Consider the following 11671-nt stretch of genomic DNA (forward strand, 5'->3'; position numbering starts at 1 on the left):
GCTATTGTCAGTGGCAAATTACCATTACAGACGGCTACGTGAATATAAACCTCTCAGAGAAGGTGACATGCTCTTTATTTTGTGGGTTTTAATCTGATAGTGTCCCTTTAGTCCATGTGCAGCATCTCCCTGATCCACCCATGTGGCTCCTTGGTGGAACCCTGCACGGTCCAATGTCTCATCATCCTGCAGTTCACGGGGAGCCCTGCATGTTTATCTGCTACCCATGATGTCTTCCTTGTCTCTTCTCAGCCCGATTTTTCTGTCGTGACTCATATTATCTCTAAGCCAAATACCCAGATGTAATGCCAGCATTTTAGGCAACATTACTGTCGCTGTGTGTTCTCAGTACAGTCACTGCCTGCCGTAAGGATTTGTGCTGCACTCGTCTCTGAAGTAGCAGTGCTGCTGTGTACCCCAGGCACAAACTACTTCTCTTTCAAAGGCAGAAAAAAAGTCACCACAGGAGGAGTGACTAACTCTGGATGAATCTAGAAGAAGTAAAATGTCCATCAGCCATTAGCACAAACAAGCCCTGCCTAAAGGTTGCTTGATTTGGTTCTGGGGGCTTGAATAACTCCTTGGGAGACTTGGGATTCTTACTTAGCAAAGGGAACTTGAAGGCATTTTCACATTCCATTTTTTCAGCTGCACTGAGAGTTCTTCAGCTGTCTCAGAGAATTTGATTTGATGTGTTTTAATTTCCACATAAATTGTTCTCTCATACACCTGCTTGTGGGCTGTCTTGGTGACTGAAAGGGACATCCTCACTTTGCTCCACAGCATGTCAGCCATGCTAGGTAGGCCTCAGAGAGGTAAGCCTCTCTGAGCAGACACAGGCCGTGTGCCCTCCACCTGTGCAAGGTACGTCTGTACAGGGTTGCTAACTTGGGCTTTCATCTGGGTGGTAGCTTCATCCCTCTGATGGATGCAGGCCAGCAGGTCCTTGGACATGGACTTGAAGGTACTTTAACTCCCCTCTGGTATATCAGGCTGGATAGGAGTGTGCTTTAGAGCACAAACGTTGCTTGAATTCAGGTAAACTAAGACTAACAGGATAGGGTAATATGAGGCTGGTCAACAGTACTAATATCTTCAGATGGGATTATATTTGCTACTCAGTTTAGAAGAAATGTGCCATAGAAGCTAGATGTCACCAAAAGCTACTGCATTTTTAATTCCTTTTGTCCTCTCTAGAACATTTAGGGAATTGTTATATAAAACAGAATTTGTTTTCTTCCAATAAAAAAATGTAATTTTTGCTGAGTTCCACTTGACTGTTTGATGAAATGAATTTCAAAATGGGTTGTGACTACCTGCCTGGCTGGGTATGAGCTGTTTCTCATCCTATCACGCTGTGGTTCTTCTGAGATTGCTACAATTCTCATGGAAGACCATAAATCCTGATTTTTACCATTAGATTTCAATTAGCTTAAAGTTGTATAAACCTATCAGGGTAAAGGGAGCTCCTTGTTCAATTCTGTTTGCTCATTCTGTTTTGAGTGCATTCCTCTGGTGAAAACTTCCTTGACTTCATAATGGCCATGGTGCATCTGTACCACTGTAGAGCAGTCCATTCTTGACGTGCATTTCACAACCAAGTATTTAGTCATCCTGATACAGACAGGATAAGTGACTTGTCCAGGATCATGCAGGAAATATGGAGCTGAGCAAGGTACTAATGTGTGGTTTTCAATAGGCACTGTTCCTTACTGGAGAAGCTGATGAAAGATTATGCATAAGAGTTTAGGGAATCCTACTTTCAGGCAGGAGTAGATAAGTGGACAGAGCAATTGGAGAAAAGACTGGCCTCCTGCATGGGCTGGGATGTCTTTCTATCTAAATACTGAACAGCACAAAAGAAAAGAAGGAAAAAAAAAATACATACATATATATATCAAAGAAACCTAATTATAAAAACTCCGTAGATTTTCTACCCCTGCAGGGCTGGACTTATGGGAGGACCAGTTTAGCAACACTGCTGTGTAGATAAAATGCAAATGAGAGCAAGATCAGCCACACCATAAGCTGAAATTGTTAAAACCTGTCACATGCTTTAACAGGAGCTTCAAACCAAGACAAACCGTATAAAATCCTAGTGATGCTTTAAAAACTGTTTCATCGTTCAAAAATGTCATAAATAAAAGGTTTCTTTTTGATAAAAGATCTGGAGAAACAATAGACCGGCATATCACAAAATAGTCAGCTCTTGGATTGTCACTTCTAAAAAGGTGAATGTGTCAGAAATGATAGGGACAAGATGAATGTGCTTGACTAAGGCTGTTCAGGGAGCTCACATTAACTTTACTAAGAGCCGTAGACATGTACACGTGAGCGCATTCATCTGCAAATGCAGAGCATATGTGGTGGAGAGACTGTGGTAATTGGTTTTCTCATGAAAAACAAGCAAAATACACTAATATTTGTGCAAATGCAAAGGCAAAAGGCAAAACAAACAGAATGTGAAAGAAAACATGAAGATATGATGGAGAGTGGAAAATGCTGGTGGAAAATGTCATGTGTATTGGGCCATATGCAGTAATTATGGAGCTTATAAATTAGTAAAATGAGAAACAAAAAAGCAGTGACTCCAAAGGTGAGATTATATATAAATATATATATTATATACTATAAATATTATATATGTGTGTAATATGATATATAACACCTGCAAATTATTTGATATGATATGATACAACACAATATGATGCGATACGATTCAATATGATGGAAAGTTAATAATTTGCAAACTCCCGACTGGGCTTAAATGCAGAGGCCAGGCAGTGATACACAAGCAAAAGCAGCGGAATTTCAAAAGAGAGTTAACAACTTCTTCAAGATCAAAAAGAGAAACCAGAATTATCACCTAGCAAAAATGATTCATGTAATGGAGAGAAGAACATAGGGAGATAGATTTTGGACCACAGAGAGGATGAGTAGCTTTTACATCAAAGCCAAATAAAAGCTGTCTATTGGGAATACTCAGAAAACCAATGTGAACTCAACAGAGAGCCATAGACATCAGGTTCCGTATTGCCAGCAGAATAAAATTCCCCGTGAAGTGATGAAGGGTATCTTGCAATAGTGTGTTTCCATGTTAGATTCACACATCTAAGGACTGGGAGCAATTCTGAGCCCGTCAGCATTGCCACTAGGAACAGAAAATGGCTCTGGTGAATGTACTGGAGCTGCAACTCTGCTCCTTTTTACAATAAAGGGAGTGGGACAGACAACTGTTGTCTTATCTAGAGCAGCCTTCTAGCATGGAAAGACAGCAACTGAAGATGAACTATGCAAATAATACAGATACCACCTTCTTCTGAGGTTCCATGAGACCAGCTGGCTGAATACAAGATCTTCACAAGTACAAACGAATCTCCATACCCAGGTCATTCTTTCAGAGAATATGTACAGTCACTACAAACACAAGGCAAAAACATGAAGATGGAAGATGGTGACATATTCATTCTCTTGAGATGTGAGCACCAGCTCTTAGACCTCTGCCAAACACAGATCCTGGAGGGAGCGCCCAGCCCAGGACTGCAGAGGCAGACCCAGTGCTGGGGGTTTCCTGCAGTTTCAGGGGACACGCACACTCTTGCCACAAGTAGCTGCTCTGGAAACTACATGGCAGCAAAGCATGAAGGAGCTGCTGTTCTAAACTGAGAGGAAAATGCTCACTGTTGCTAAGGGAAGTCAGGGCTTAGTTAACTCTATTACTTTCATCACAGCTGATGCATATATATGGATATGGAATATGCCTCATGATACGCATTCATGGAATGATAGCTGTAAGAGTTTATTAAGTCCTTTCATATATAACCCCTTTCATAAACATAATCTTTATGTTTTGCTTTGCTATTTACATTCCAGTAGCTGCCATTCTTGACTACAGCAGGGGGACGTGTTCCTTCCCTGGCTTTAGAGGCTGGATGCTCTCAGCAGCACAGCACACAGCTCAGTGCCAGCTGATGTAGGCTTTACCTGGTCTCTTATGCTTGTGACATTGGGCTGTCCTTCTTCCTGAAGCCACTCTTGACTTATCTTCACAAAGACAGACAAAAATTCTTTTGCATTTTGTAACTATGCTACTTTTAGGTAACAATTTAGCTCTCTCTAGGCTAATGAAGTACCATTTGGTGTAGTGGAAAGTCCGAAGCACCACTATCATGATAACTCTGAATATTTTTGGCTACTAGCCTTGGATTCTCACTCTGAGACAAAATGTACACACATCATAAATATAACTACAATGTAATGGCAACACTTGCCTTTTGCCTCCTTGATACTGAGGAGTTTGTGACTTAAAATAGTGATGTGCTTGCAGTATGGGTAGTATTAGACAGATGGTGTGCTGTTCTCACTTTGTAAGCGTACAGCCCGTATTTCCACAGACCTACGTAGATGAGCACATATCACCTGCTGCCTGGTAGTATGTGAACACAAAAGGTTAACTTGCTAGGTGTAGCCTGGTAATTAGAGAATTGTCAAGTGTTTTCTGCACTGCTGGGCTCATTGGTTCATGTAGTTAATTTCCTAGGGTTTGTTACATATATTTTTATCTCTCTCTTTCTCTTTTTTTTTTTTTTCTTTTCTTTCTTCCATTTAATAATTCTTGCTGGAATGGAGAAATATAACAGAAACTGATGTGCATGTAAAAGAGACTTCCTGCTCCCTTTCTGTTTGTACATGCAACTTGGAAATTCTCGTTCCCCTCATGCATTGTAGTTGCTGCGTTAATTAGCAGCGTAGCCTATAAACGAGGTCCAGTTTTCAGGGGAATTGTTACATTCCCTTTGAGGTTTCTGCTAACACAGAGACTTATCTCTTAAGTGTCCTAGTTGGTTCTTTGTTACTCTATTTCATATTAAGAAGACAGTCAATTTTGTAAGTCATTCTCAATGGTGGCTGCAGTGATATCACTGTTTGGTTTAAGCACCTTTTCCCATTTAACTTTATTAGGCATGTACAACTTTCCGTCCCAACTGTGTAAGCTGTGTAACAATTGTTTTGTTCCCTTTATTTGCAGCTGTGCTTGTCAAAATGTGATTTTTATTTCTTTATTTCTTCATTTTACTTTTATTAAACTTTTGCTCTCTTAGATAAAATATGTAACAAACATTAGAGAGGTATGTAGGGAAATCTACCGTATAAACAAGCAGTTTCTTGTTCTGCAGATATGGGAAAACTCTTTACTCAGGAAATTCCTCAGATATACAAAGGGGAAGAAACTCTGCAGTTTCTCTCCACATGCATTCTATTGGTTTTGCTGGGGTTTCTCCAAAAGAAAAAAATATAATACCGGGTAATTACCCAGAAATGCATTGCCAGGGCTCCATAGAAAAGTTTCTTTAATTCCCACTTCTCTAAAACACTGTTGTTAGATAAGCCTCAGGAATGCTCAGAGCACTGAGAAAACATTGAGGCACATTACATTTGATTTTGTATGTTGCCCTATGTACAAATTTATCTAATCAGATGGTGATTTCAGAAGCCTGGATCCACCACAGGTGTTAATATCAGCTGAGGTCTGCAGATTCTTTGCTTTCATCTTTCTCAGCTTGTGTGCAGCAATTTCCAAGTTGATCCAAAGCAGCTATTCTTCCTGGGGTAACTGTAAGGAAGAGTTGGATAATGATTATTGGGCAGAATTCATATATTACTCTTGTTCTTTTTGGCACTCTCTTCTCTTTTCTACAGCTTGTTATGTTGTAAGGAAAAGATTTGATTCCTATTAAGTCAGCAAAAAGAAATCCACTGATTTCTCCAGGAGCTAATACAGGTTCTGTGCCCTATTTTAGTCATGACCTCATCAGGGTCCTGATCACAGCATTTGGTGCACTGAGCAATAAAATAGTGTTCAAATGTTACTCGCTGAAAAAGTTGCTGAACGTATGAACGAATCCTCAGTCTTATGTTCTTTGATATTTTTATAATACAGGGCTGGGCATCATTTAAAGCTTCAATGTACTGCTGGCTAGTGCTGGCTAGTGAGAGCTTTTTGTGGTTGTGTGCAAGAGGTCATGTGTATGTGATGGTGTGGACCAAAGGAAAATATCATCCACGTGAATGACTCAGAGTCTTGTGTATTCTGCAGCACACAGGTCTTGTTCTCTCTGCATCTTCTGCAGGAAAATATTTTAATTCCTACTAGAATTGCTACTGTGAGGCCACTTCTGGAGAAGCAGAACAACTGATAGAGATGAAGAGGCTGATGCCTCTGCCTTGAAGCTATTCTTTGTTTTCCTTTATTGTTGCACAGCCCGTCTAGTCCAACAAAGGTAAATAAGATGTTTGAAAAGGTAAATGGTTTCTTTATACCTTTGCTTTCATAATCATAAAGGTCTCCTATACGAACTACTGAACAAAGCCCTTGCCTGTGACTAGTTTAAAGATACCTGCTATTATCTCTAATCTCTGACAAGTGGGCCTGTGGGAAAGAGTGAAAGAGAGTGATTTATGTGGTACTTCTTAAAACTGAAGGGCACTCGCTGAGTTCATCCCAGGTTGCTTCCATCAGCCTCTGTGTAATTAACCCTCATTAATATCAGTGTGAGATTGAAATAGCCCTCCCTCCCAGTATTGTTATGGTAAATAGCATTTCAGATACTCTTAATTTGGGAGAAATGTTGGAAGCAATTAAGTTTCTTAGCACTACACTACAGCAGGAACTATGGGAGACATTGCATGAACACAGACGTGCATGACTGGTCAAAAATTAGTGTTTGCCTGGGGACTGACTGTGAATATAGATGCTCTCTGTGTGAGCAGCAGGAACAAGGAGCATAATCATATAGAGAGGATGAGAAAAATGAAGAAACAGCTTGCCAGAGGGCATGAAGAGGGACACAGGGAAAGACTTTGGGGGTGGAAGGCTGGCCTGGCAGGTGAGTCAGTTGTGTAAGGAACTGGCTGCTAGTGGCTTGGGGTTCTGATGTGATTAGTGGGACAAGATTTCACACAGTTCTGTAAGTAAATCTAAAAAGCCTCAAATGTATATGAATGGCTGCATTCCTGAGCATGTGGAAGAAAAACAACAACAACAAAAACCAATGTACAATAGGAATAGGTAAGCTTTGTATAAATTTTAATAAAAAACTTGGTAAAATCTTTATAGTAGATTTTCCTGTGCATCAGTAATCTACAATATTTGATACACCTGAAGTTAGCAGTGGATTTGGGTCCAGAATGAACTTCTGAAATGTTTGTGAATATGTGCATTTTGCTTTTTACTGGTCAAAACTTAATACACTAAATTCTTGAAGTCGAATGACATCAGTATAGCAGACAGCAGCAAGGTTTGGTAGGATCAGGATTCAAGAGACAAATGTATTTGAATGTGGTTTGTGTACTGAAATGGAAAGTTACTGAATTAAAATGTATAATTGCAAGGGTAATAAGATGAGAAAGGCAGCTTCCAGAAATAGAAAGATACACATATATATATTTAATTTTCCAACTTTCTCTCCCTAACTGCCATTGACAAACACATCCTTGAACAAACCCATGTTTTTTCTTTTGCTTAGAGGGCAAGGTCACAAAGACCCAAAATACATTCCTCTGCAATCCAGCCCCCACCCATCCTCTCCAAACCACAAAGGCAGGTGCTTAGTGATAATTTCTCAGTGTCTATTTCTCTTTTTCAGTTATGGTGAAAATGGCGTGACTAACCATGACAAAGTAAAATACAAGAATTACTTAGTTCCTAGTGTCAATGCTTTAGTGAGAAATAGATTTCACCACTCACGGCATCAGAAATACTAACCCAGTTTCTGATACAACAACCCTTGCTGCTACAGTGCTGTGTGAGGTTAGGCTGCTCAGCAGAAGTGCATATTCTTTAGCAGTCCGTTAAACTTCAGAGACTTTAAGACTTCAGCTTTCTTCTGAGAAGACATGCAGTGGAGGGGAAAATGCCCAGATCATTCAGGAAAACAGCCTTGCCAAAATTCTCTGAGGATATGCCCTCCTAGAGAAGGTGGCTGGAGCTTCCTAGAAAGAAGTACTGGACAAGTCTGTAACCTTCCGTGCCTGGGTTCCCTAATGTCCACTGAAGGCTACACTCTAAGCCATGTGCAAATTCAGACAAAATATGAATGCTTCTTTGATAGTGATTCCAGGTATTGGGTTTCTGTGGGGCAGGAGGGAACATCCTGGGCAGGGGGATGGTACCGGCCGCTGCTCCCAGGCTCGCACTGAATCACAAGGCTGCAGAGCTCACCCAGGTGGGTTTACACAGGCTTCATGAAAAGCATATAGTGGAGTTACCACTCCCCTATTTCTCAGTTCTGGATTTCCTTCCGTGCTGTTCTTCTGCATATTCCCCTGTAAAAAGTAATAATCTTGCATATAAATTTTAAAAGTAAAGAGTATGAGATAAACATATGTCTTCAGCAGCTCTTTAGCCTTTCTGTGCAACATTTTATCAATCTCAAAACCCAGAACTGTAATTATACACCTGGAGAAAACTCTAGCCATAGTTTCAAAAAGAAAGTACTTTTGCCTGTATGGATTTTTATTGTAAATCAGATCAATTATCATTTCATAAGCAAATATGCATGGTCCTTTATAATACTTCAGCACCCAGGAAAAAATGTATGAAGCCTCACTGGGAGAAACTCCCTGTTAACTGTACAGATCTTGAAGAAAAGACTAAGAAATTAGAAAAAAAGATCATGGAGAGGCTAGATATTTATATAACAGGTACCACGACTCATTAGCTGCTCTAAATTGCCAAAAACAAGCAACCCACAAAACCAAGAAACTACTGAAGGATCAAACTTCTCCAAGTTTCAGGATTGGACCTAATCTCCAGCTACCTGGGATTAGAAGAAGCCTTCCTGCTGAAATTCAACTTCTTCAGCCTTTTTTTGCAACCTCTGGTACTACTTGGTGCTCAAAACACATGCTGGACTGGCCAGATTTTGTATTATTTTCCGCCTGCAAAGCCTCTTCCCATCTTTAATAAATTACATTCTTCAGTCCTTTGCACGGATGGATGGCCATTAATACTCTTACTAAGCCTATACACACACATATATATGTACAGTGTGCAAATTACTTTCATTTTCAAAGATATTTACTTGTCAGATCTATAGAATGATCTATTGAGACTTGATAGTGTGTTCATGTTGTAAGTAGTTCGAGAGTGAATGAAACTGCTTCAGCCTCCAGAATAAATATTGCGTATGACCTAATATCAGATAGAAATTTGATTTCACTTCCTTAACATTCCTCAGGTAGCAAAACAGATAACGCTGAGAAGTTTAAAAAGACAGTAAAGCTAGAGCTAAAATATTTTATCTCCCTCTCCTCTAAGCCTGCTCCTCAATATGGTCTGAGACTGTAAAATGTTTAAATCACTAAATAGCACTAGATTGTTAGAAGCATGATGGCACCTTAGTATCCTTGAGTTCACCAGAAAGATCACAAGCATTAATACCAGCAATTTATTTTATCAAGGCAAAGAGAACAGATTTTCAGTGTTTTGGAATCTATAGTATTTCTTATTATGGCTGATTTCTTATTATGGCTTTTTATAGCAGCCTGTAAGTAAGAAAAATAGCAGCTAGGACTGCTAGGACACTTACCTGCTTTAAGCAAGCCTTTGAGCACTGGTGAGCACACCAATACATGATGCAACCCCTTCCACAAGGTTCAGAGCCAGGGCCACTGCATCAACAAACAGAAAACTGAGTCTGGATGAGGTGTAACTGTACTCACATTCGTTGGTTCAGATACCTGTTGAAACATGGGAAAAAAAAAAAAGGATCAGACCTTGTGCGTGATTATTATTCTGAGAGTGACTTAAAGTATTTTTCTTTTTCCTGGAGGACTAGCTTGCTCAGAGACTTGATGATGAGCTGAAAGCTCTTTCTTCTCTGAGGAATTGGTCCACGGTCCATCAGAGTCAGCAAGCAGCAACTCAGAAACACAAAGAAAAGCAGAAGGGTAGAGAGATTTTTCAGATAAGAGTTGAAATGGCTATTTGTTCATGAGGGGTACTTGACGTAAAAAGTAGTGACATATGTACTTACTAGCTTTCTGCCTGCCACAAGCAGTGCAGCAGTGCAAGCCCTGAAGGCTGGGGGCTGCTGCGTTCCCACCTCACGCAAGTGGGCACGACAGGACGTCTGCCCTGGCAGCCCCAGCACTTGGCAGGGACAGGCTGTGCTAGGCACAGAGCAGGAGGAGAGCAGGAGGCAGCCTCTCTCTGGAAGCTTCTGATCTGTTCTGGGGGACAGAAACAGCAAAAACAAAACTGTGCCCTTTCACTCAGGTTTCATGGCTAAGTCACTGCCAAACCTCAGCACATTTTAAGGCTGGTTAAATCTTCCAGAATACTTGCTTTTTTTTTTTTTTTTTATAATTTATTAGAGCTTGGAAAGCTAAGGTAGAAAATGCAGTTCAGTTACACAATAGCTAGCTATGTAACATTCACCACAATGATCTATTTTCAGCTTATCAACCATCTTGATAATTTAGGCAGGAATAGTATGATAGATTTCCAACAACAAGAAAAACAAATCGCTTAAAACACAGCCTGTCTCTTCCCTTCCTTTGTACAGTCAATGCCAAGAGCATAACTAATTCTCTGAGACTCCTTCATCAGTCACAAGGCTAAATGCAACTCAATACTTTCTTTTTTAAAGGATTGTGAAACGGACGGAAGATCAGTTTTCTCCAGATAAACATTTATTTATCCAGATAAACGGCTGTACTGTTATCCTTGTTCAAAGAGATTTGATATCCATTTCTTTGGGGGTAGAACTGCATGAATTATCTTTTATCACAAGCCATCGAGTGAATATGTTTTATGATGACCATCACAGCCTGTCTGATGCCCTGATGCTCTGCCAGCCTGTTATGAAGTGGCTCCTTTGCCATCTTCCACGTGTTTCCCAGACAGCTGGGTGTGGGTAGGATCAGCTCCTCAGGATTTGCTGTGTTGGTATTGAGGCCCACCAAACCTCAGTAGACAAGCACCTCCATGCTCCCTCATAGTTTACTGATGTTGTGGGCTATGTGGGCATCTCACATAATGTCTCCCTCTGCCCAGCCATGCAGGAGGAGAGCACTTTCAGCAGTGCATGGTTAAGTCATGGCTTCAGGCTGGCAGGGTCTGGCTTGCCCTCTCCCCACAGGTCCTCCTGACATGCAGGGGTGGTTGTTCACCTGCAAAAAGCAGACTTAAGGCTCTGAAGGAGAAGCTCCACCAGTAATGCTTCCATCAACTTGTGAATCCATGTGCAGAAAAAAAGCAAACACCCCACCACATTGACCCAAGGAACAAGGCTCATGAGAAAAGGAAAGTCAGAAAAAATTTGGTTGGTTGCAGGTGTGACCCCTTGAGGAGGTGCTGGGACCCCCTTCCCAAGGAGGGCAGCAGTGGAGCAGATGCTGATGGTAAGCCGGCCACCCTGGGCACCAAGAGCAAAGTGCTCAGCACTCAGTTCAAGTCAGAGCTGTCAGTTTGCTAGAGATGTGTCCTGCTGCCAGTCAGAACAACCCTTTTTTTAATCATCAAGACAACTTCCAGCTCTTGGAAGAGTTTTAGACATCTCCCGGGACCCTTCCTTGCCACAAGTTAAAGTAAGACGGGCTTGAACATGGTCTGAATGGTCATGGAGAGCAACTAAATTTCAAGTCTCTGATGTTCTATTTCTGATGC

General features: G+C 40.9%; 1 long non-coding RNA gene across 1 annotated transcript; it reads right to left on the bottom strand.

Annotated features, from left to right (window-relative positions):
- Nucleotides 1–5555: 5555 nt before the first annotated feature.
- Nucleotides 5556–10116, bottom strand: LOC311438180. The gene is made up of 3 exons (XR_014693967.1): nt 10038–10116; nt 9591–9741; nt 5556–5614 (listed from the first exon to the last, which is right to left on the bottom strand). It is a non-coding gene; the product is annotated as an uncharacterized lncRNA (long non-coding RNA).
- Nucleotides 10117–11671: the final 1555 nt, after the last annotated feature.

Source organism: Aythya ferina (assembly GCF_964211825.1).
Source record: "Aythya ferina genome assembly, chromosome: 5".
Lineage (NCBI taxonomy): Eukaryota > Metazoa > Chordata > Aves > Anseriformes > Anatidae > Aythya > Aythya ferina.